This window comes from Ambystoma mexicanum, chromosome 7p (assembly GCF_040938575.1).
Source record: "Ambystoma mexicanum isolate Mex_15411 chromosome 7p, UKY_AmexF1_1, whole genome shotgun sequence".
Lineage (NCBI taxonomy): Eukaryota > Metazoa > Chordata > Amphibia > Caudata > Ambystomatidae > Ambystoma > Ambystoma mexicanum.
The window spans coordinates 433,084,680-433,110,349 of NC_090939.1; positions in this window are offsets into that span (position 1 = coordinate 433,084,680).

Sequence of the window (25,670 nt, forward strand, 5' to 3'; positions counted from 1 at the left end):
GGGCACACACCCACTGTATGAAGGCCAGGCCCTGAGCCAGGCCATCATCGTTGTATTCTCACAGACAACTGGCGAACTTCTTGCCTACACTGCCTCTGCACTACTATGAGGGTCGAGATACCCTAATAAGGGGGCACTCCTTCAGGGGGTATGCTCTCCAGCCAACACGGCCCCAATGCAGGTGGTAGGTAAATGCCTGTCCCAACAGCCATGGCTGGACAAGCAGTCCAACCCAAGATGAAAAAGGTGTGAAAAATCAACATGTGATTGCAGGGAGCCAGCCGTGCAGGTTGCCTTGCAGTTTTGTTGCAAGTCAACTGAGGTACATCAGTCAGCCAGGCACCGTGCACAGCTGCCAAATCACTGAGCCACTCATAAGTGTGCCCACAGCAGGTAAGCTTGGTTGGCACATTGCACCAGGCACGGCCCTTGTCCATTCTGGGGATGTGCTGAGCCTGTCTGTGTCAGCGGAAACTAGGTGGAGGGCAGACAAAACCCTTACACACTGTCAACAGGAAGCCAGGGCAAGGCAACAACCCTAATTTGTAGACCTGTGTACTATAGGTGACAGAGGAGGAGGATAGGCCAAAAGTGTCAATCCTCCTCATACACATGCAGGGAGTACATTCCAGATTGAAGGCCTTCCAGACCCCTCGAGCCAGCCAGTATTCTGGACCTACCATGCACTCCCAAGGTCCCCTATCAGATGACCGGACATAGGGAGCAGACAACTGGCATTTCAAATGATCACGATGAGCACAGGTGGACCATAGCCCTGGCCTCCTGCAAAGACCCCCCTGCAGTGTGGCCCTGGGAGGCAGATCTCAGGTGTACGGGGTGGGCACTGTGTCCCTTGGGGGGGTGGCCAACCAATGAATGCATGGGAGCATTGTTGGTCTGGGCGCCATCTCCAGGTATGCATAGTCCACTGCTGATTACACCATTGCTGTCAAAACACCCTGTTCAATGCAGGATCCCTAGGGACAGTCATGATTAGTCTGCAAACAGCATGGTCATGTGAGCAGGTGGCGAGGTCTCATGACACCTGCTTGGGTACATGTACATACAATTACATGTAGCAACATGCACCCCTGACAGCATGACCTGAAAGCTTTCAACACGTATGTGCACCCGTTGCTGAGGTATAAGCACCTGTGCTGCTTATACCAGCACAAACAAATGTCATGTTCACACGTCATCACTGACTCCTCATGCATTGGACTGACAGATCACACTGCCCTCCCTGAGATAGTAATGCACGGACATGTAATTTCCAGTCATCCATGCTCATGTGTCAGTCTCAGCTGCTGAGTCTGGATGATGCAATCTCCAATTGCTCATATTCAACTCACAGAGGTGTTGTGCATGTAGGTCCCTAACATGCCCCGAACATTGCAAACTGGCATTTCTATCTGTCAGTGCACTTGTTGTTATCAACTCCCATTGCATGCGCACACGTTCACCAACTCACAATTAACTGACAGTGCCATGCCTACGCTCGTCCATTTCACAGATGTCTGCCATCACATATGCCCAGCATTGGCAGGAGGATGCATGCCGGTGTAGATCAGTGCAACACACATGCTGTGTACAGAATAGAGTACCTGAAATCATGCAAACTCATGCAGAACACACATACACTGTACAGCAATGCATCCCATGGGCACTCACCAGCATCTTTGCTTCCAGATCTGCTTTCCAGTCAAGGTTCCGAGCTGCGTGGCTGGGTCAAAGAGGGAATCATGGTTTGTCAGGACCTGATCTACCAATATGCCAACTTGGGTGTAGGTGAAGTTGCAAGCCAACTGCCTCACTACCATCTAAGTGCCGCTCGATTGAGCGGAAAGACGGAGTAGACATGGCAACCGCTAAGGCAGGCATGGGCATGCTGAGTCCTTGCGATGTGCTGTGGAGCTGTGGTGGTGGAAAAGAGAGGTGAAAGTCCAAAGACTCTTCCAGGTCAGCCACAGGATAACAGAATATGGGGGAACAGCAGGCCCTCCAAGGCAGGGCTGGTGGGCAGTAGGTACTCACAAAATTCCAGGAAGCAGCAAATGGTGAGGTTTGGCAGGGCAGGGGGAGGCAAACAATGTGGCACAAGGCAGGAGGAACTTCTGGGGCCTTGTACTCATGGAGGCAGCATGGAGATAAGAGTAAGTTGCCTTTGTGCATATGTTATGTGCTACGCACTGAACACAGTACGCCTGTGCAGCCCATAGCAGTGATGGGGATACTTAAGAGATGTGACATGCATTTCCACCTGTGCACGTGCTGGTTCAGAGACAGTGGATTAACGATAGCAGACACACATTTGGGGGTGCTTGTGAGCCGTTGCCTTCACCTTATGCATCACATATCACAATTTATTCTGTTGGTGTACCAATATGCATTGCATACCCATTTTCTACTCTTGGGGGTGACAATATGCATCACGTACCCACTATCTTTCTGCTGGGGTACCAATATGCATTGTGTAACACATTTCATGTTACCGGGTGGTGCCAATATGTTTCACAAACTGCATTATCTTCTTTTGGGGGTGCCAATACACATTGCGTTCCCATTTTCTTCTGTTGGGGTGCCACTCTGCATTGCATAGCCATTTTCTTCTGTTGGGGGTGCCAAAAGACATCATGGCCCACATTTTCTTCTGTTGGGGATGCCAATACTCATTGAGTACCACATTTTCTCTGTAGGGAGTGCCTTGTGAAACTTTCATCTTAAGTAAGGCATCTTGTACCTTATTGTTTCATTGAGGCTGCCTTGTAGGGCCTTGCAAAACCACTCATCTAAGTTCTGCATCACATAGATTATTTTTTAGTGGTGCATTTTGGATTAACTGCACCATTAGTGGGAAGGCTCTGCTGAGAGGGAAAGGATATCGATGAGAACATGGGCAGGAGGCTGGTGAGCCTACATATGCCCCTGGACCACCAAGGTCCACTATGGGTAGGAGTGGACATCCTGCAGAGCAGGAAGACCCACCACCCCATGAACAGGCACTGGTGAGGGAGAAGGGGCAACTAAGGAAGAAGTGCTTCACCGATGAGAAGCTGCAAATCCTCATGGATTATGCAGAGGAGAACTATGTGGAGCTTTGCCTGGCAGTACCCTTACTCTGCCACAGTGCTAGAGGAAGTGGCAGGAGGTCCTGATGTCATCAATGCCTGTGGCATGGAGAGGCACACTGCAACAGGTCAAGAAAGGTGATTCTCTTGCAACGGACCAAAGATAGGTTTAGTGGGAACCTGGCCTCTGCCCTGGCCAGTGGAGGAGGTTGGCCACAGGAAGAGGCACTGACTCCATTTGAAGAGGTTGCCACTGGACTTCTCAGAAGTGAGCACGTGGCTGGCATGGGAGGCATGGACACCCATGTCTCCACATCAGGTGAGTGCCATGTGTGCTTTCCATATATACTCACAATATTGCATGACATGCTCACATATGTTGGGGTAGAGTTTGCTTGAGTTGGCAGCTAAACATGGGCACTACAGAAAAGCTACCATATGGAATGTCTGAACTACATCCATCCAGAGCGCAACTGCACACCGAATGAGTCACGATCAACAAGAAATGACCTCACACTTTTGGTAGACTTTCAAACAATATATATATTTATGGCATAGCCACTAACATTTTGATAAAAGAAGCAACATTCAGTTGCCCATAGGCACATTTTAACACACATAGACACATTCACATAGATATTCACTGTACCAAACAATTAAAAAGTAATAACATATAGCAAACACATGTAGTGTCTAGAGCAGACAAGAACAAAAAAGCACAAAAAACACACAAAAGTGGTCAACCCAACTTCTATTTAACACCTAAATGCAAGGTTACATTCTTAGCCCAACGCGTTTTGGGAACAAATCCCATCTTCAGGGGGCAAACTTTGTTAAGTTCCTAATAGAATCCAAGAAGACTATATAATATTGAAGGTTATCAACACACAAATGAAGTGATTACAAAAACATGCATTGATAAATATAGCCACTGTTCAATTAACTCATGTACCTTGAGACTAGCTCAGAGACACACACCTCCAAAAGGCATTCCCCAGTCCAATAAAGCTGCAAAATGTCAAATAATACTGTCACAAACTCCTTCAGTATCAGCTGTATAAAGTGACTATCATGTCTGCTTCTTACACACCTGTGCACATAAACTGTAGTGGTACAGGTGCATTCAAAAGAGTATTCACTGTCCTTGGGCCTTATTAGGACCCTGGCGGTAGCCATGGCCTTATTAATGACATTATACCGGGTCCATGGAATGGGCAATTACCGGGTCATGCCGACCTTGATGGACCCGGTAATTGCCCATTCCATGGACCTGGTAAAAATAAATCCCCATTCCCATTTGAGCCCCATAGGGCTAAATGAGAAAGGGGAGGGAGCCAACAATGGGCCCGTTAACAACGGGCCCGTTTTTAGCTCCCTGGTCCCCTCGCAGTCTGACCAGACATCCAGAGCGGGTCCCGCAAGGGGACCTTGTAATAGGGCGGAATTGGGTTTAACGGCCCTGGCACCTTTAAAGGCACCGTTAGACCCATTCCGCAAGGGTCCTAATCCTGCCCCTTGTCGTCTCTTCAGAAGCGGATCACTCCACAGTGTCCAAAAGGCCATCTACTCAGCAGTAGGAAAATATCCCCTGCAAAAATGTAACAAGAATATCTGCTCAATAGTCACATGACCATAACACGTGGGCCTACATTCTAGGCATATGTCTGTATCAAGTGCTTGTATAGAGCTCACCTGAAGAAATGCTACCATGTATGCTTCCATCACATGATCTGCATACAGGGAGCTGATTGTGTGGGGTCTGGGTGAGGTTAACATTGATTTCACAGTATGCATCACTGTATAGAGGATTTCATGGCTGTGCCAATACACCCATGTATGGCAATGACATGCAGTGTCATGCATGCGTATCATTGATTGTAAGTGCAAATCATGACTCACAGGGTATAACAGCAAGGAGGGGATGAAGTCACAGTCATCCATTCCCCGGCCCTGGATGCAAGTGGTCATGGATGAGTGACAATGTTGGTGCAAAGATGTATGAGGCCAACTTCCAGACTGGAGTATTTGTGGGTTGCCAATAGATGTTTCAGTGCAGTACATGCTGCATTTTGAGTGTCAATGCAAGCATGCTCTGGTCATTTCTATGTCGCACTGTCCTCACACATGGTTAAGGTGCATGTGATCGTGACTAACCATGTATCTGGATGAGGGCAATGTGGCAATGGGGTCTCATTATCCTGCAGAATGAAGCACCACTAAGATCGTGCTCCCTCCAGCCCCCACCTTCCTTCCCCACTGGGGCAGCACTTCATGAAGGTAAGCCCAACAGGGCTTTAAAAATCGCAAGGGACTTCCCCTTCATCTCTAACAAAAGCATTTTTCATTAATTGCAATATTTGCCGACATGCACGCGACACGCACAAATCATCGAGAACATGTTGCTAAATTGAATAAGCAACAAAGTGTTTATTAATTGGGATTCATCCGTGCCGATTACGATCCTTGAAGGGGCTCTTTTAATTTTTGTTTCCTGCATTAACTATGCAGCTGAGGGCACCCTCGAAGATGGCTGCCCCTGCCCAGGGCAGTTGAGCCATCCTTTGTCGCAGCCTGCCCCCTCTGCAATTGCCTGCCTCACCTCTATTTCAACCAATCAGGGGAACTGCCAGGCAGAAGTAGGCCTCTACACCGAAGGCCCTGTTAGTGCCTGTCTGGGCCGAGAAGAGCCCCCCACAAGCTATGCCTCGGCCTCCTGACTTGATCCGTGGACATCTAGGTTCCCTGCCTTTCTTGAAGTGAGTGATGACTGTACTCATTCTTTACTACCTCCAACAATCAATCCTACTGAACATATCAACACTGCATCTGTACTTTGACTTCTCTGCCACTACCAATTTTCATCCCATATCACTGCATTCAGGCTGTGTGTACCTGTTACATCTGTGCACCTTGTTTGCATTGCATCCGTGCCTCTTTTAGAAAATTACATTTTTGGCTGTGTGTACCTGTTAAATCTTTGCACCTCTTATCTCTTGATACTCTATTCCTTCTGAATTGCATCTATGCCTTTGTGACTATTTCCACTAGCCCACTTGGTGAGTTTAGCTAGAACTGTGCTCTGCAGCCACTCTTCTTTCTTTCCTCAACTATCCTTTTGCTGCTACTATGGCTCTCTCCATCGCTCCTATTTTGTCTAACTGATACACTATCTCCGATCCCCACTCTCTCGCGAGGTCTGGTAGGAAAAATCTCAGAAAAGACATCTTGAGTGCAAACCCTGGACATCCCATTACAGACACCTATGCCAGTGCTTCCTCCAGAGAGGTTTTCACTGATATCCTATTCTCTGTCCACTCTCCAGATCTATGGATCCCCCATTTCATTGCCACTCTCTCTTCTTCCCCATCCTCCACTGTTAATGGTGGAACAAAGTGGGAAGTTCTCTTGGCCGGCTTCTCATCCTCATGTTGCTTTGTTAATGTCTATCACACAAGCACTATCCTGGTTCAGGGTCCACAACCCAACCTCCTGCTTTTTGACTGGATCCTGCCTTCTCTCATTAACGTGCTTCCTTCTCCTGCATCTCCCCCTACCACTCTCTCCCTCCTCTGACTGTTGTACAATGCCCCTGGACACCACCTCAGAAAACTTTCAAAGGCAGAGACCTCCTCCATCTCAATGCCCGCTCAGCCAACAAATGCTTTGCTGACATCTGCCTCCTTCTTGAAGACATTGACCTTGAGATTCACGCTCTTACCAAGACATGGTTCAATGCCAGCTCAGTCACTGCTTTTGACTCCCTCCTCCCTGATGGCTTAAAAATCATCTCCAAGCCTCTGTCTCACTGCACTGGCAGAATCCACTTTCCTGAGTGGGTTCCTCCTTCCACATTACCCACCAAGAACTACTCTTCCTTTGAAAGCCTAGTTTGCAAGTTGGTCATCTCCACCATCTCCAACCTGACCATTTCTACCATCTACCAGCCTCCTGGCGTTCACCACCCTGTTCATCTCAGAATGGGCTGATTTCTGCTCTTCCTTACTGTCATCCACCTCCAACCCCCTTCTTCTAGGTGATTTGAACATCCAATTGGAATCCCCTGGCTCTGTATCCACTGTCTTCACTGACCTCTGCACCTCTCTTTCCCTCTACATTGTCCCTTCTGGGCCAATCCACTCAACTGGACACATTCTTGATGCCCTCATACACTCTGACCTCTTTCTCTTCCGTCCAATAATCCCCCCTCTCCACTGGTCAGACCATTATTTCCTCTCCTCCCATCGGGGTCCCTTTGACTCTCTCACTGTCCCCCAAAATGCCCCACCATCCTTGTTCACTAACATCCGCCCGATGAAACAAGTGTCAGATGCTGCCTTCACTTCCACCTTCATTCCCCCCTCACTCCCCTACCTCTGATACTACCTCTGACTCTGCACTCAGCATCCTCTTCCTTTCCATCACCAATACCCCAGACATTCTGGCCCCAGTCATGAGGAACTGCCTAAAATCTGCCTCTAAGTGTAACACCTGGTATGACTCTGGACTTAAACAAAAGGCCAGGGCGGCGTAACAGAAGTGGCAATCTTCAGGCTCACCCTCTGACAAACTGGCCTGCCGCCTGCTCCAAAGGCAATACAGATTCCCCATCTGTGGCAAGAAAATAACCCACATTCAGGCACGGGTCTCTGGTGCATCCACTAGTACGGCTGAAATTTTCAAGATCTGCAGGGAACTAGCCAACCCGTCTGCAGTCTCCCTCTCCCCTTCCCCCCTTCTCCTTCCAAGGCCCTCTGCAACACACTGGCCTCTGAAAACCCTTGTTAGTCTACCTCCGATCCCTCACCCTCTTCCTTCCTCCTTCTCCTTCTTCTACCCTGTCACACCTGAAGAAGTTACCAGAGTTGTCAGCTCCATGAAAGTCTCCTCTGAACAGGTTTCCCCTTGCTCATCCAGAACTATCAAGGATAACATTGTCTCCCTTGCCCCGCACTCTCTGATTTCTGCTATCACTCTTTTGAGTCTCTTTTGACACTGGATCTACCCTGTCCTCCCTTAAGCACTCCCTTGGGTGCCCTCTCCTGAAAAAAACCATCATCAAAAATTACCTCGCCTGCCAACTACCTCCCTATATCCATCACCCTTTTCCTGGGGAAGCTATTGGAGAATTTGGCATTGCCCCACCTCTACTCACACCAAACTTGTTTGTGTCTTATCAATCTGGATTCCAAGAATCCAGAGGCTTGGAAACTGCTCTTCTGAACACCCATGAGGAACTGCTCGCATCTCTGGACTCTAAATTCTCTGTTCTCCTCATCCTTCTCAATCTTTCCTCTGCCTTTGACACAGTCAACCATTCCATCCTCATACAAAGGCTCCACGATTCCCTTGGTATCTTGGAACAGGCAATGGACTGGCTGACATCCTTCCTTACTGACCACTTTTCCCAAGTCATTTTAGGTACCTTCTCTTCTCCGACTTCCCTCTCCACATGTGGTGTTCCTCAGGGTTCTATCCTCTCCCCTTGGCCGTTTAACATCTTTCTTGCTCTGCTTGCATGACTCATCTCCGTCTTCTCCTCCAACTTCTATTTTTACGCAGATGACACACAGCTATTTTTCAAACTTCCTGCTGACCCTCTTGCACACTCCATCATCCCTGAATGCCTATCTGCCATCCAGTCCTGGTGTACCTCCAATGATCTCTGCCTCAAAACCTGTAAAACTCAGATCCTTCCCATTGGGACCCCTGCTCCCTCCTTCTTCTCTTCACCTTGGCCTTCCTTCTTGGGCTCTCCCCCTACTCATTCTTCTGAAGCCAGAAACCTTTAAGTCATTTTCAACTCCTCTCTCTCCTTCCTCCCTCACATTCAGGACATTGCCAAGAAGTCCCACTTTCTGCTCTTCCTTCTCAAAGGAATTCTCCCTTTTCTCACTTTCCCCCAGACGTTCAATGTTACCTGAGCCCCGGTTCTCTCTAGGCTTGACTATTGCAATAGCCTCCTCCTGAAACTACCTTCTTCCACTCTGCGACACCTCCAGCTAATTCAGAATAGGTTAGCAAGACTTATCCTTGGACTTAAGCCCAGGGCCCGCACCTCTCCTGTCTTATAAAGTCTTCATTGGCTCCGGGTTGTTCAAATCCCATTGCATCATCCACAAAGCTGGCTGGGCCCAGGGACTACACTATCTTCAACTTTATCTTACTAAAAACTCTCCCTCTAGACTACTCTGTTCCTCTGGCACCAACTCTTTGTGTGTAAATCGCTTTGTTAAACAGAAGGTAGGTGGTCAATTCCTTTCCTCAGCTGGCTCCCTCCTATCGAACAGCCACCTCCTTCCTCTGCGCCGTGCCTTGTGCAGGACTTTCTTAAATTCCAGAAGCTCCTCAAGACATTCCCTGTGACTTCCTCCTTCCCTTCTTCTCTTCTCTGCTAATCCCACAGTTGCTGTGATAGGTGTCTGGGGCCCTTATGCATCCTCGGGATCCCTGACCTCCGAGACCCAATCAGCCCAGCTCCTATCTACCCTCAGCACTTGCCTTGGCACACCCTCTGCTTTGGAGGTTCGCACCTAATCCTAACGTGGCCCCTGGCCTTTTAGCACTCAACAAACCAAGCACTTCCTCTGAGCCCGGACTCCCCAGCACTTACTCCCTCTGCCCATTTCCTTTCAGCACTTGCACGCTCTGAATACTCACAAGGCATAGTAGGTTTGTTCCTTCTTCCTTTTTCCCTCCACTGCTCTTATTAACTGCTGTGTTTTGTGTTTTGTAATGTATTTCACTCCCTCATTCCTCCCAACACCCAGTGGGTGCTTTGAAACTGTATTGTTCTTGCTGTATAAGCGACTAAAAAGCAAGCAATAAATAAAGAAGCAAAAATCAACAAATACACCTACTTGCAAATTTGGGTCAGCATATGTACAGGTCAGCCTTCCACATGTTGCAATTAGAGAAGGTCAGAATAGAGTAGCTGCTCACTGATGATGCACAGACCTACCTTCCACTGATTGTAATCACTTTTCATTCATGTCTGTGTATGTACTCTGGATCCTACAGTGTGCTCAGTTACAATGTTTCATGTGTATCTGGCTGACCATTTTGTGTCTGTATGCATTTCAATGCACATATGCACTTTCTGCCAGGCACTCATACCTCAGAATATTGTTGTCTGTCTTTGTGCAGGTGATGATGCAGAAAATACGGAGGTGTAGGAGGAAGAGGAGGGGAATGCAAGACAGGCTACCAGTGGAGGCCGGGGTGTTGTGCCCCGCGAGAATCCCCACATGATGCAGGCACTCCTCTGTAGGACTACAGACTCTTGTCCTGACTTTTCAGACTCTTCACATGAAGCTACTGATTCAGATGTGGAGGACTCACAAGTGGACATGGAGGGTTCCCCAATGGGCAGTCTTGGTGGAGCTGAGCCAGGAGACACAGGTCCGGTCAGTGGAAAGATCACCTTGGTCAGAATCAGCAGCAGGGGCTGGTGTCCACCTGAGTTTTGCAGACCTGCAGCCAAAGACAGGGATACCAATGCAAAATGCCTGGACCCTGGCATCCCACCTTCATCAGCCCTGCACACATGGTGGACCAGTGCATGACGGATAGTCGGAGTGGGAGAAACAGCTGCTACATGTAGCCATCTGACATGATGAGGTCATGCAGGAGATGGCCAGGGAACATCCATTGCCTTCCCTAGAACATATCCTCAGCAGCGGCACAGAATGCACAGCATCTGGCTTCTCAGGACCATCAGCATCGGTTGTATACCTTGACAAGGACAATGCATGTAGAGATGCAGTCCAGAATGCTTGCCCATAGACTGGGCGTGGAGGCCAACATCAAAAGCCTATGGGCTGATCTGGCATCTCTGTTGGATTCCCTGTGTAGGACACAATTGCCCAGAGAAAAAGCCTGCGGCTAGAGATGTTGGCTTCTAGAACATCCCATTGCCGTAACACAGCAACCTTGAGGGATTCACTGCATGTTGAGCTTCTGGCTACAAGGTTCCTCCACCGCCTAGAGGTGGACACCTTCAGGCAGACTCTTGCCCTGTAGTATGATGCGTCATGAGTGAGCCACACGAGGGCTCTTTGGCCACTCGTGAGGACGTTTCTTGTGACCTTGCCGCATTTGGGGTATTCATTCATACATCTGTATCCCGAGTGGCCATAGTCAATAAAGACCAGGCTTTGGCACTTTGTGGAATGAGTGTGCACCACCACCACCTAAGGATCTGTTAACTTCTTGTTCACTTACGTGGACAAACCCCTCCCACACCTCAAGGTGGAAACATTTTTTTTTTTTTTACCCCCCGTCCAAGATGGACCTTCTTAATTCTTTTGTCCTCATCCACGGTGGAATTTATCTTATTTTTACCCCATCTGAGATGTACACTTTTTCATTTTTTTTTATTTTCACATTGAGTGAAAGGCCATTGACCTCCTGAGGATTTCTTGAGTTAGGGGACTGGACATGCAGCCATTGGCAGTAATGACAACTGCTCTGTTTTAGTGGACTGCAACAGGCTCCCACATACAGGTGCAAATTAGAATCTACATTGATTTTTATATGTGCAGCCTGCATGAATGAATCCTTTAGGTGGTCCAATCCAACGCCCTATGTTGTTACACGTATCTTGACTCATCCAGTACATGCACTCCCTGAGAAGACACCCAGAAACCTTTTTCTACCTTAGTCCCCATACCCTCTGCCACACACTGGCTAGCCATGCCCCTACTCAGAGGCACAGTGTTTGTTAGGTTGAGGTGGTGAGGGAATCACAGCACAACAGCTCTGCCAGTAGGTAAGGTTGCACACTGTCATTCATGAGCATGACTGGTGACGTGTGTACCCCAATAGTGGCATGCACTGGTAAACATAGGGTTTAAATGGATGATGTGATTTGGTGATGTTTGGGTGATGCTGGTTGTTGCTAAGGATGTTAGTTTGGCCACATGTCTGTGTGTGTGCATGTCTCATTGATCATCCATGCATGTGCTTTGGGTTTCTGGTTACACATCCACAAAGGGCAGCAGACTCCGAAGGCTGTGCTGCACCTATCCCCCTTTGACATTAACAACGACAGCATCCTCATGGACAGACTCCACTCTCTTGGCATCATGGACTGATTACCTCTTACCTTGTTGACCATTCACAAATCTTCATTGTTCCACCCATCTCCTCCCCCCACCATGTCTCCAATAGGGTCCCATAGGAGGACTCCCTATTCACCGTAGTCTTCAACCTGTTCCTGAGCCTCCCTACCCGTATCTGCTCACATATCCTGTCCTGCTACAACTACGCAGATGACACCCAGATCATTTTCAAAATCCCCAAGACCCTAGCTACTCCCCATCCTGACCTCACCTCGAGCCTCACAGATTTCCAACCACCACCTGACTTCCTACCACCTCCTCCTTAATCGTCGTGAAACCAGAATCCTGCTTTGCGGCAATACAGCACTCTTCTGCCAGCCCACAGCCCTGGCTGTGCTCCCTAGACCACAATCCCACATCATCCAGCACAGTAAAGAACCTGGGATGCATCATGTATTCTGACAAAACACTCTCTCACCATAATCACACTGCATGCAGATCCTGTCATCTACACCTCCATGTCCTTCGATGACCCTTCCCTCTCCTCCCTAACCCTCACCGAGTCACAGCAATGTTGGCTATCATCCTCTCCCGGCTAGACTGCTCCTATTCCATTTATATGGCCGCCCCTCCCTATCAGCTCACGTAGCTATAACAGATCCAGAACAATGCAGCATGCCTCATCCTTGCACTCACCCCCAGGGAACACATGACTCATGCACTCCGGATGCCCCACTGGCTTCCCATTGGCCGATGTACCACCTTCAAGGCCATGTGCATCGCCAACTGTGCCCCCCACAAGACATGCATGACTTCCTCCAACACTGACTCCCAGGCAACCAACACAACAGGCTTTGAACTTCTCCTTGTAATCCCTTCCTTCTATTCCACTGGAATAGGAGGGACCTTTTTTTACGTCCAGGCTCCCACACTCCGCCAAGTGGAGGAGCACCTTTCCTTCCTGAAGGCACTCAAAACCTGCCTCTTTCCTTCCCCAAGCCAGACAAAGTCCACACCCCATGCAATGTCCCAGGACAGATTGCCCTGCTGGGGGCACCCTGCCCGCCTATGGCATTGTTGTACTGGATTTCATTCCTGTGGTGGTTTTCAGAGAGTCCAACTTTTTTTGGCCATCAAGTTGACTAGCCAAAGGAGTACATCAGCTGACTTGCACATGGTTGACAGGGAAGCCTGCCTGAATGTCTCCCTCCACTACACAGGACCAATGTAGGGTACTTGCCTTGGACCATCTAGATTTGGACTGCTTGGCACTTGCGGGCACCTGACAGCCTTTACATGTGTTCCACATACAAGTCACTTGTTGTTTGCTGTTGTGTCCTTTATGTGTTCTCATTTTTAATGTATTGCATGACATTTCATTTCAAAATTGTTGTTCAAATCTTGCACTGTAAGTGACTGCACGGTATGTGACTGTGTATCATGGGTGCATGTCTGGGAAACTTCCTCTCCTCCCCACAGCATCTGTTCATCTGTTGTCGTTGTGAGTGTTTGTAGTACACCTTATGATTCACACCCCCTTCCTGGGAACAGCTCATCCAGGAGGTGGACTCTGAATGAGGGTGAAGTGACAGCTGGGGATTGACGACCAGTCCATGAACTATTGTGTCCAACAGGGAGGGCAGGTGGGTGAGGTGGACTCTGGAGTGGGGGTTTGACAGCCTTATATGAGTGGGTATTACCAGCTGTGGTGTGTTGACCATGTGGTTTGGAGGCTGAGACATTCCCTTTATCAGGTACTCTTTTTCCCTGTCTGACCTTCACCCTCCCCCTTTTGTCCTCCTTCACTGCCTACCTGCTTTATTTTTCCTTCAGTGGGCCTCCCGACCTCTCTGCCCCTGTGTCCTTCTTTTCCTCTCCTTCTTCCACCACCTCTCTCTCCATGTGTGGTGCCCCCCTGGGCTCTATTCTCTCAACCTGGCTCTTCAATATCTACTTGGCCTACCTGATTTCCACCTTCTCTTCAAACTTCCAGTGTTATGCAGATGACACACAGCTCTCTTCCAGTCTTCCCGCAGCCTGCTCTCCTACCTTGCTCATTCCCGACTGTCCATCCGTGATTCAGGAATGGTGCACCTCCAATGATCTCTTCCTTAACGCCAGTAACACTGAGATTCTGCTCATTGAGACCCCTGTTCCCGCTTTCCCTCTAGCACTTTGGCCACACTCCTTGGGCCCTCTACCCTTGCCCTCCTCAAAGGCAAAAAACCTTGGGGTCATCTTCAACTCCACTCTCTCCTTCTCCCCTCACATCACGGACCTTTCCAAGAAGGCCACTTCCAGCTGCACAATCAGAGGTATTCTAACATGTCTCACCTTCCACCAGAAGCTCACTGTCTCCAGAGCTCTGGTTCTCTCCAGGCTGAACTACTGCAACAGTCTCATTCTCAATCTGCCTAACTCTACTCTTTGCCCGCTTCAACTAATCCAGAACAGGGCTGCAAGAAGTATCCTTGGCCTCATGCCTGGAGACTGCATCTCTGTAGCCCTGAAATCCCTGCACTGGCTCCCGGTGGCTGCAAGGATCAAGTTCAAGACCCTTGCATCATCCCCAAGGCTTTCCGGGTCCGGGGCCCACACTATATACAACTCTCTCTGCCTAAATACCTTCCCTCTAGAGCCCTTTGCTCAGCTACCTCAAACTCTCTGAGGGTCAGACATTTCTCCAGTCTGAGAGTGGGCTTTAGAACTCTCTCCTCTGCAGGTGCCTCCCTCTGGGACGTCCTCCCTGCCCCTTTCAAACTTGAGCCAGACCACCTGAAGTTCCGAAAGCTGCTCAAGAACTTCCTTTTCTCATCTGCCTTCTCTCTTCCTCTTCCTTGCGAACCTTCATGTTTGCCTTCCCTGAATGCTCTCTGGATACCCTCAGAGTCTCACAGGGTACCAGTTCCCTCCATGTCCAGTCTTCTTTTACTGCCTCAGAGCCTACGGCACACTTTGGCGTTGTAACTGTAACTCCTAGTGTCCCCTGCTCTCCATGCACATACCTAGCACCGTGTTGCCTGAGCTGCACTTACTGAGAGCCTTGGTGCCATGACTACACTTTCCTCTTCCCTCTCCGCTGCTCTTCCCCATCTCCCTATGCCCTTTGCACTTTTGTTGTCACACTTGCATGATCCGAATTATACAAGGCCTAGTAGGACCGTTGTCCTGTCTTCCCTCTGTCTGGCCTTCCTTGTCTTGTGGCAACTAGAAACACTTGTGTTCAGACGCGTTATAAATAACAAATCATATCAATCATAACATATCTGTCTCTGTCTTTCTCTCTTCCCCACTTCTCTCAGCCCTCACCCCCGAACAGCCTCCTTCTCTCTCCTCATCTCCCCACCATCCAATCTCATCCTAGCTCCCCACTCTCTATCTCTCTCTCTCTCTGCTCCACAGCTGCCCATTCTTCCCTCTCTCTCCTCTCTTCCTTATTCCTATTCCATATGCCTAGAAAACTCATGTATCACTCAGATGATACCCTTTCCTCTCGGAATGGCTGGTAGCAGTGGTATTACCATGATTTTCCCAACCACAACCCGTTTAAACGCTCTGGTAGCTAAAATCCACTGGAGCCATGTTTTTCAAGATGGTGTCTGATCCCCCTCTGTAAAAACAGGTTCCGATCGACGTTTTTCACCATTTCTTTTTGGAATACATTAGGACTCCGGCGCTAAACCATGGTGCTATTAGCACCATGGTCCATGCCGGAGCCTGCCATGGAGAAGGGGGAATTACCACCCCATTTCAAGGTTGGCGGTGTGGTAATTCACCCTTTCTCCATGGCCTTTCCCCATTCCCATTTTTGCCCCATAGGGCTCAATGGGAATGGGGAAGGTGGCAATTACGGTACCGCAAATTGCGGTACCGTAATTGCCATCAAGGTCCCTTTGCGGGTCCCTACTTTAACGGCTGGTCCAGACCAGCCATTAAGGTCGGGAGCCGCAAAGGGACCTCATAGTAAGGCGTTAAGGGGTTAACGGCACCGCAGCCTTTTACGGCGCCATTAACCCCTTAAAGCCTGGGTCGTAATGAGGCCCAAAGTATTCCCTGTGCCTAGAAAACTCATGTAGCACTCAAATGCTACCCTTTCCTCTCACAATGGCTGGTGGCAGTGGTATTACCATGATTTTCCCAACCGCGACCCGTTTAAAATCTCTGGTAGCTAAAATCCACCAGAGCCATGTTTTTCAAGATGGCGTCTGAGCCCCCTCTGTAAAAACCGGTTCCGATCGACTTTTTTCACCATTTCTTTTTGGAAAGGTCCTTCTAGTGTTTGTCATTGAGCGTCAAACCAGGTTTGGCCCATTTGTTTGTGAGCCTTTGGCAGGCTTCAGGACTGAAGTCCGCCCTTGGCGTCTGAGTGTCTGGGGTGGGCAGGAAGTGAAGGTTGGTGCCCGAAGATCCCTGTGCTTAGTCTCATACGAGACCCAAATGCACTCTGGTGTGATTCGCTGGCTGACTATCCGGCCAATACAGCCACCATGCTGGGTGAGTGACAGCTAGTCTGGAATTAATGGGAGCAAACTGTTTAAAAGCAGGTCTCTGGGACTTGGAAGCCAGAGTCGACCACTGGAACAAAAGAACCGAAGATGAGCTGAAGGAAGACGACTGCTGCAACTCCTGGACCATTGGTTTGCCCGGTGAAGCCCTGCCACAGGTCCAAATTTCCTAAAACACCCTCAACAGAGAAGCCCCTTCAAGGACGACTTCTTCCCTTGAGCTGGTGGGAACAACCAATTCACAAGCCACCTGGAAACCATCTCCATTCTGGTCGAATTTTCTTCAGAGTACTGTTGAAAACCAGATAACCAGTGAGAAGGATACCAGCTTGTGGACTTTAAAGCACTCACACCTTAAACCGACATTTTTCCAAGCTTGTGAATCCATCCCCGTGCAGTGCAGGAACCTCCGCGACGGCCTCCCTCGTGTCCCCATGACCAAGGCCCAGGAACAGCAAGATCTACAGGAACTGCCAGGAACAACTCCTCAGCTACAGCTTTTCTTCATTATCAAGGTACTGTGCAAACACGGTTGAGAACTCCTCCCTGCCGCAGTGAAAGTTTGTGAAACTTTCCCAACTTTGGAGTCTTGTTCGCTATTAATCCGACCTATAACTCTTTTTCGGGCAAACTACTTCTAAGAACATTGGCAAAGACATAACCATTTACTACCAGAACTGTGCTATTCTATCTAAGTCACTGGTTCATTGACTTTGGCCCATGCCTATTGAATTGTACAGCCTCTTGTAGTGAATTGAAACTATTTGTCTTCCCCAAGAAAGTATTTGTGTTTGATTCTTATAACTTACGTCTTTTACTCCCATTTATAGTTACTGAAGTTTCATTTTGCTCTCACCTCTGGGGAGCCTAACCTGTTCAGAAACGTATTGGTTCAGTACTGGAGTGTATTATAGTGTGATATTGAGCTGCTTATTGCTAGTGAAATGTTTTCTAAATGACTGTATACTTATAGTGTTTTACCAAGAAACCTTGAGTAATCATTTGTTTGAACCACTTTGATTGCAAGTCCTTTGTGTAAAACTTTGTACTACTCATATCCCTCTTGAGAAAAGTCTGGCTGCTCAGCCCTGCTACAACAGAACTGTGCAGTACAGACTTCAGACCAAAGGTGAGATTGTGCTTACACCTGTAGTCTTAATTGTGTGTAGTGTTCCCAAAGGGTACTGCATGTAATTCTGCCTACCAACCTACTATGCCTTGTGAGTGTTCAGAGCATGCAGTGCAAGTGCAGAAGGGAGGGGGTGCAGGGGTAAGTGCTGGAGTGCTCGTGCGTGAGCAACAGGTGAAGTGAAATTTATGGTAAGTGCAAGCCTCCAATTCTGTCTTGGAGGTCAGGGCCCGAGGATGTATAAGGGCCCTGGACACCAAACAAGCAACTGTGAGATTAGCAGATGAGAGAAGGGGGAAGGAGGTGGTAAAGATGAAAGCCTTGAGGAGCCTGCAGAATTTAAGAAAGTCCTGCTCAAGACAAAGACGGGGGGGCTGTTCTAAAGAAGACAGCCAGCTGACGAAATCAATCAACCTCCTGCCCTCTGTTTACCGAAATGCTTTACACACAAAGAGTTGGTGGCAGAGGAGCACAGAGGTCTAGAGGGGAATATTTAGTAACAGGGAGTTGCAGATAGTCTGGTCCTCCACCCCAGACTGCCCTGTGGATGATACAGAGGGATTTGCATTTAATCTGTGAAGCAACCAGGATCCAGTGAAGACTATTTAGGGCATCAGAGATGCAGTCCCTGTGCTTGATGCCAAGGATAAGTCTTGGTGCCCTATTCTGGAGCAGCTGGAGGGATTGAACATTGGAAGAAGATAGATTCAGGAGGAGTGTATTGCAGTAGTGAAGCCTACAGAGAATCAGGGCTCAGGTAACATTGAGCTTCTGGGGAAGGTGAGAAAAGGTAGAATTCCGTTTGAGAAGGAAGAGCTGAAAGTGTGATTTATTGGCAATGCCGTTAGTGTGAGTGAGGAAGGCGAGAGAGGAGTCAAAGATGACTCCAAGGTTTCTGGCTTCAGAAGAAGGAGCAGGGGGAGAACCCATGGAGTAAGGCCAGAGTGAAGTTACGAAGTTGGGAGTTGGAGTCCCAATGGGATTGGTCTCTGTTTTGCTGGCATTGAGGCAAATATCATTGGAGGTGCACAAGGCCTGGATGGCAGATAGGCAGTCAGGAATGATGGAAGGTACAAGAGGGTCAGCAGGAAGTTTGAAGAAGAGTTGTGTTTCATCTGCAAAATGCTGGAAGTTGGGGGGGGAGGAGGAGATGAGGCATGCCACCCGAGTAAAGTAGATGTTAAATGAGAGGATAGAGTGCTGGGAGACACCACAGGTGGAGAAGGAAGTAGGAGAGGAGAAGCTGCCCAGGATGACTTGGGAGGAGCAGACAGTTAGGATGGAGGTCACCCAGTCCAGTGTCCACTGCGAGATGCCAAGGGTGTTTGTATCCTTTGTATGAGGATGGAATGGTTGACCATGTCAAAGGCAGAGGAGAGATCAAGGCTGTCCAGCATGTTGAAGGCAAGTCCCTGTTTACGCTCATGCCAGAAAGAATACAATCCTCTAGGGAAAAAGGCCAAGTGATTGCTTGCAAGGATAACAAGGTTTAATTGTACAGAATACAAAGGTATCAGCAAATAACTGTGCTGCTCGAGAACATTCTGGGCAAACTTAGCACAAGCAGAAGCTTAAAAGGCAGTACATTGTCATTGCTATACATTAAAAACTAGCATCACTGGATAATGAGAAACTATACATCGGCCTACTCCATAATGGATGCCAGGCTATGATTGTCTCTCTTCTCCTCTGTCAGTTTGTTCCCACTTGAGTCAGCTGGGCTTGTCACTCCGAGGAGTGAAGGTAAGGTCCCTCGAAAATTACAATATTGAAACTGCTATGATACACTAAGACTACTGCCACATCATTGCTGCATACATGCGGGAGGCTCGGGAGCTGGTACCAGGGTGAAGGGAGGAAGAAATACAGCCACGCTGACCCACACATTCTGTGCTTTGTTGATATCACACCGCTCGCACCCAAGGCCTCCACCCTTGTTTTGGTCTATAATGTGTCCCTTCCTGTACCTTACACTACAAAGGGTGTATTTATGTGGAGAGCATACATGCTAAGATCTTTTACGGCCATTGGTTTTATGGTTGGGGCTGGGGTTACTCACTATCATGGAATGCAGGTGTTTGTGGATCGGGTCAACGGTGTGGGCCATTGCTCTGGGTAGGCTGGGTGGGGGTTAGAGGTCTGCTGATAGCTTGGCTGTGATGAATGGGCACTCTCAGTAGCCTGGTGTTGTCTCATGCCATTCTGGGGCGCATTCCTCCCAGTGATACTGAGTAATTGCAACAGTGAAGGGACAAGAGGAAGCTTAAGTGAGAATTGGCCGTGCAGGGTAATCCCGTCTTAATGTTTTGGGCCTAGTCGTGTTCTTCCATTGAGTCGTGCTGCATGGCCATCCAAGAATATGCATCTACCATAACTACAAAATGGCATTCCTTTCTATGCGCACACTGAATCTATGCATCTATCATTCCCGCTACATTAGAAGCGCCTAGAGGGGAGGGATAGATTAATTTCCATCCCAACATTCCCCCTTTAGTTAGTTCTATAGTAAGGCATTGTTCCCCATATTTGCACTCATTTTCTCTTCTGACTGCAGCCTCATAGGTGGGTGTTCCTTTAATCAGCACCCAGGCCCTACACACATGTTGCAAGCTTTCTCCTGCTTACACATACTCTTCGGTTGTGCATGTCATATAAATGCAGCCCCCATCCCCTTCCCGGTCAACCCATACTTCTTTGTAATTCTCAGGATCAGGGGGAGGGACAATGGTTGTGTGATACAGGTGGTCAACTTCATCTCCGTAGGGGATAGGGACCATGTAAGGAATGGGATGATTAGTCTGCACTTTTAGAGCACCACGAGAGATCATCATCATTGTGCTATTAGGCACTTCTTCGGCACAACACCTGAGACCCAACTGGCACGTTCAGAAGATGACCAAGACAATCACGATAATGGGCACCACTATTTTCACCAATGCTCCAATCCAGGAAGGGGCCCTACTAAAGGCAAATGAAAACCAATCTTTCTGGGATGGTAGCTTCCTTTTTCATCTTTGCGCCCAGATCATGCATAGCCACGATAACATGTGACAATGTCCCATTTTCAGCATCTTCAGAAGGTACGAATGTGCAAAATGAACTCACAATGTTTTTGCAAACGCCACCTTCCATTGCTGTCAGCATGTCGAGTACATAGCGGCTCTGCATCGTCATCAGCGTAGGGCACGCAGCTCGATCCTTATAACGTTGAACCCTTGTTCGGTACCGTTAGCCAACTGGACCAACTACCAACACAAAATCTGGAGCCATTTGACATTGGCTCGTGCTAGCACACCAGGTATCAAAAAGGATGTGAAAAAAGTCTCTGCTGAGGAAAACAATTTATATTCTTTGGGTATTTGTGCAAGCTTCTTCTCCTTCACAGCTGGCCGTAGGGTTCTTTGTCAGGGAGGATGTGAAAGTCTGGTGGTGGCAGCGTGTGCTGTGCTGTGATGGTTGGGGACACTGTGGGAGCATTGTCGGGCAGTGGCCCCCTTTCAGGTGTTCTTCAGGGACTACAAACAGGGCTGAGTGTAGTGTCGCTAGCAAACAGTAGCCCCTCCAGGAGGGTGGGAGATGCAAGTATCCTTGTTGGCCACACACCCAGCCAGTAGTAGTCCAGTAGAGCTGCAGTGCCCTACTTGACATCTGGAATCAACACTATTCTGTCACACCGTTCGTTTGAGCTGACATAGCTAGGTCAATCCACTGAAAAAGCACAGTTCATAAGTCTTTTCGTCGTGAACTTTCACAGGCTCCTCCATGGCTGCAATCCTTGTCAGTTTTGTGATATGCTCTGTCCATACTTGTGCTCATGTCTGTTCCATGAGTGCCACAGTTGTTTCTGCAAACACTAAAAGTCTTTCAGCTCTACAAGTGAGGGTAATTTCTTGCCACTTGTTGAGGACATATTTTGCTCCTTCGATCACCAAGTAGGGCTATTTTAAACAGTTTGTGTTGGTCTGACTGGTTTTGCATTTCTGTGCATCTGAGTTAATAAGTTGGATATGGACGCTGCATACCTGAAAAGTGCCTCTGAGCCTACATAGGACAAGATGAATTAGGCATTGTGCCTCTATAATTGGTACTTCTTGTGTTACTCGAATCTTGGGTGCCCCTGATGTGTGCAGTATTAAGGAGCACACATAGCAACTGCTACTAGTTGTTCATCTTCCCACTGCACTCATGTCAGAGTACCAACTGTTTGAGTGCTCGGGATGACGGACATCTTCAACTGCATCCAGGCCTAGAATTTACACACTTGTCTTTTTATTCTGTTATGGTGTGATATTTGTCTTCTTGCCAACCTGCTTTTACTGATCATGATATTTACATTGTTATTCATGCGACACAAACATTTTTTTACATTTGGAAGTAATGCTTCAAACATTTTACTTGTACACACAGTCATTGTGCATTGCTCTCATTGGTTAAGGTTGTATTATACATATATTATACATATATGGGGTAGTATTTTCTCGTTCAGATAAGGATGTGCTTTCATTCAGGCTTTCATTCAGGTTCAGGCTTGGGGTCAAGGCAGTTCAACTAAAGGATGTGTTTTTGTTTAAATTCCAGTTCCCTGTGCCCCCCTTCTTTTAGATGGCCCGCGCAGAAAAAAGATGCCCCCCCCCAATATATTCCTAACAAAAACATGAGAATGGTAAACAAAATGGCTGTAACATGAAGGCCACACTGATAATTGTACATTCTAGTATTGCTGATTACATTTCTATCACTAGGCAATAAACAATTTGATGTCAAAGTCTTAATCTTTTCAACACCTCTAGTGAGAATGAGAACATGTAAAACAAAGGAATGGGAGGGTATGAGGATGAGGTTAAATGAGGTAATGAATGGGAAGGGTCAAGAAAGAAGGAGAGAGATATTATTAATTTAAGTAGCTTATTTATGCGTTAAGCAGCAATGCATGTTTGTATATCTCTTGTACATGCACTTGTATGGTCAGCGTAAGTTACATGTCATGATCCCAGTACGTGAGCACAGTTTCCATTCAGGAATGCAGGAGAAGCAAGGTACATCACATCAGTCAGCAGGTCAAAAGTGGGTACAAGCCTGCCAAACATGGCATTTGTGCCATTCATAGCACATGCTCCCATAGTAATTTATATTGCTTACAGTGGTCTCATACACTAAACATGGCCGGCGCCAGATTCATTGATAACTTACAGCATGCTCTATACTTATTGCAGAGGGAGCTACTTAAGCCCTGCCTCTGCCAGAGCGCTCGCTTTGTGTCTTCTCCGCTGACATCGGGTAACGCTACCAGCGTCTCCCTCCTCACAGAACCTGACAAAGGAAAAATCAGAGACATTCGTTTTCACAGAAAGAACAACAGAATTCCATACTTATTGAAAAGACTTAACAAACCGAAGTTATCTCCGAAGTAGTTTTTCAGTCAGGTGTGTTTGTTCGTAGCCGCAGCATCTTCTGACAGAAGTTCTCTCACAGCCGCAGCATCTTCAAGCAGCATTCACCGTTCACAGTCTCAGTACCTTCATTCAGAAGCTTCCTCAGCAGCCACTGCAATTCCAAAGGTATTTTTCCTCAGCTTTCCGAAAACCTGCAGACAAATAAGGTATTTAATTAAGGAATGAACTTAATAGAAAATAAGAAAGAAGAAGTTTACATATGTTAGAGTACCTGAAGTTTCTTCAGGTTTTCACCGCTCAGTTATTGCTGCGCTCTTCCCCAAAAGGCTGCAGTTACTCTGAATAGACAAACTTGCGCTAGTTGAACGTTTCTCCATTCCGAGTAACGTCACAATCATCCCGCAGCCATTAGAGTCTCAGAATTCTGAGAACCTGCAAGAAAAGAGAAAATATTAGAAAGCGAGATCTCTCCAACATAGGGAATATTCCAAATCTAAAAGACTAGTATTTTCTCCAGATACTTACCCAAGACAAATTCTGGAAAAGCAAACACTTGTGTATAGGTGCGTTACAAATGCCATATCATATCATATCAAAGACATTATAAAGGCATGAGTCTATTGAACACCTCAGCCTTCCAAGTTAAAGTTTCTTCATTCCAACTGGACCCTCTAGGATAACAGGATGGAGGGCTCCACAAAACATAAACACTGGGAACAAGGGAGGCATTACCAAAAGCACACAGTTATACAGTAACTTCTCAGAAATCATGTATTATAGCAGTTCTATTGTTGTATTTGTTGTTTATACTGAAAAGGAATCCTAAAATCCTAAAAGTGCCCAAGCAACAGGTCCATAGGCTGAGAAGGCATTACGCTCCCGAGGAGTCCAGGTAAATGTTACAGAACGCAAAACCTGTACTTAAAATACTCCACCTGAGCATAATGGAGGACACAGGAATTGACAATTTATCCCAGATTTTTGGGAGAGTTAAGGGCAGAAGTCCACGCAAATAGGTCTGATACCAACTCTTTTAGGAAAGTTGGTGGTTAACAGAGAGCGCACTGATGAGTTGGGTCGCCAATTACTACAGTCCCAAGCAGGACAATCACCATTTCCTAGTAGGGTTCCACAGGGTCAAATTTCCGCTCCCAGTCCTCCTCTGTAGGTAGTTTTACCCGGGAACGTTCCACTAGCAGCCCCAGAGAGATTTACAGGAGATCCAAGGCGTTTTGCAGTTTTTATGAACCAATGTAATTTGCACTTTCTGTATAGAGCCGGGGTCTTTCCTTCAGACCAGGCCAAGGTGGCATTTGTGTTATTGTATCTGGGTGGACATGCTGTTGACTGGTACATACACTTATGTAATCGAGATGATCTATTACTCAGGAATTTCCCTGGTTTACGGCAGGAGTTAGAGAAACTCTTTGCTCATCCTGCTCAGGGAGAAGCCTTAGATAATGAACTGCTCTCTTTATGCCAAGGTAACCAAGAATTGTTTGCCTATATAGCGTCCTTTAATCGATTAGTGGCAGAGACCAATTGGCCTGAGGAGAAAAGAACCACACTCTTTTATTGAGGATTATGAGGAGAACTCAATCCTCCGACAGGTTGTACTGAATTCATAGACCTAACAATAAAGCGGATCACCAATTGCAGAACCAGCACTCTGCTCGAGCCAGATCAGAGACGAGATCACTCTATGTTCATTCAAAAGACTATGAAACTCATCCAATGACTGAAAGTCACCCTGAGCCAATGCAGTTAGGAGGTGTTCAGGGTCCCATATCTAAGGAAAAAAGAAACAAGTGAAGACAACAGAATGTATATCTCTGTTGTGGCTCGGCAGGTCATCATTTGAGATACTGTCCAGTGAGTCCACCATGGAAACCAGTGGGAGCAGTAGACAAGGCGGACAGAAAAATCACAGAAAATGAACAGCCGGAAAACTACAGCGCTCGACAAGTGTAGAGGTTGGCTCGTCGAGCCAGAAGATGGAAATACAGATATCTCATTTCGATGTTCCAGTTATCTTAAGTAGCAACCTTCAACCTTCCAAGATTTATGCTCTGGAAGCATATGTGGACAGTGGTGCGATTGGGAACTACATGGATTACAAACTTGCAGGCAAGATGGGTATTGGTATGCAAACAAAGGCAGTGATAGAAAATGTCATCGCAGGAGATGGTACTCAACTGATGTCCAGACCAGTGATGAAGTGTACTGAAGTTTGCCAGGAGAAAAGATCTCATTTGACCTAATTAGTGCTCCACAGTTGAAAGTGATTTTAGGAATTCCATGGCTAGAGACACATAATCCACAGATTGATTGGTGTGCCAAAACTTTTGTTTTTACAGAGGAATGCAGGTATTCCTGCTATGTTCAAGACAGAACCTTTGAAAAAGAAGTTATAATGATTTTAAGAGAAAAAGCCACCTTAGGGATAATTGGAACCTTTCCACCAGATTATCAAGATTTTCAAGAAGTATTTGAAAGAAGAACAGGCTAACGTGTTG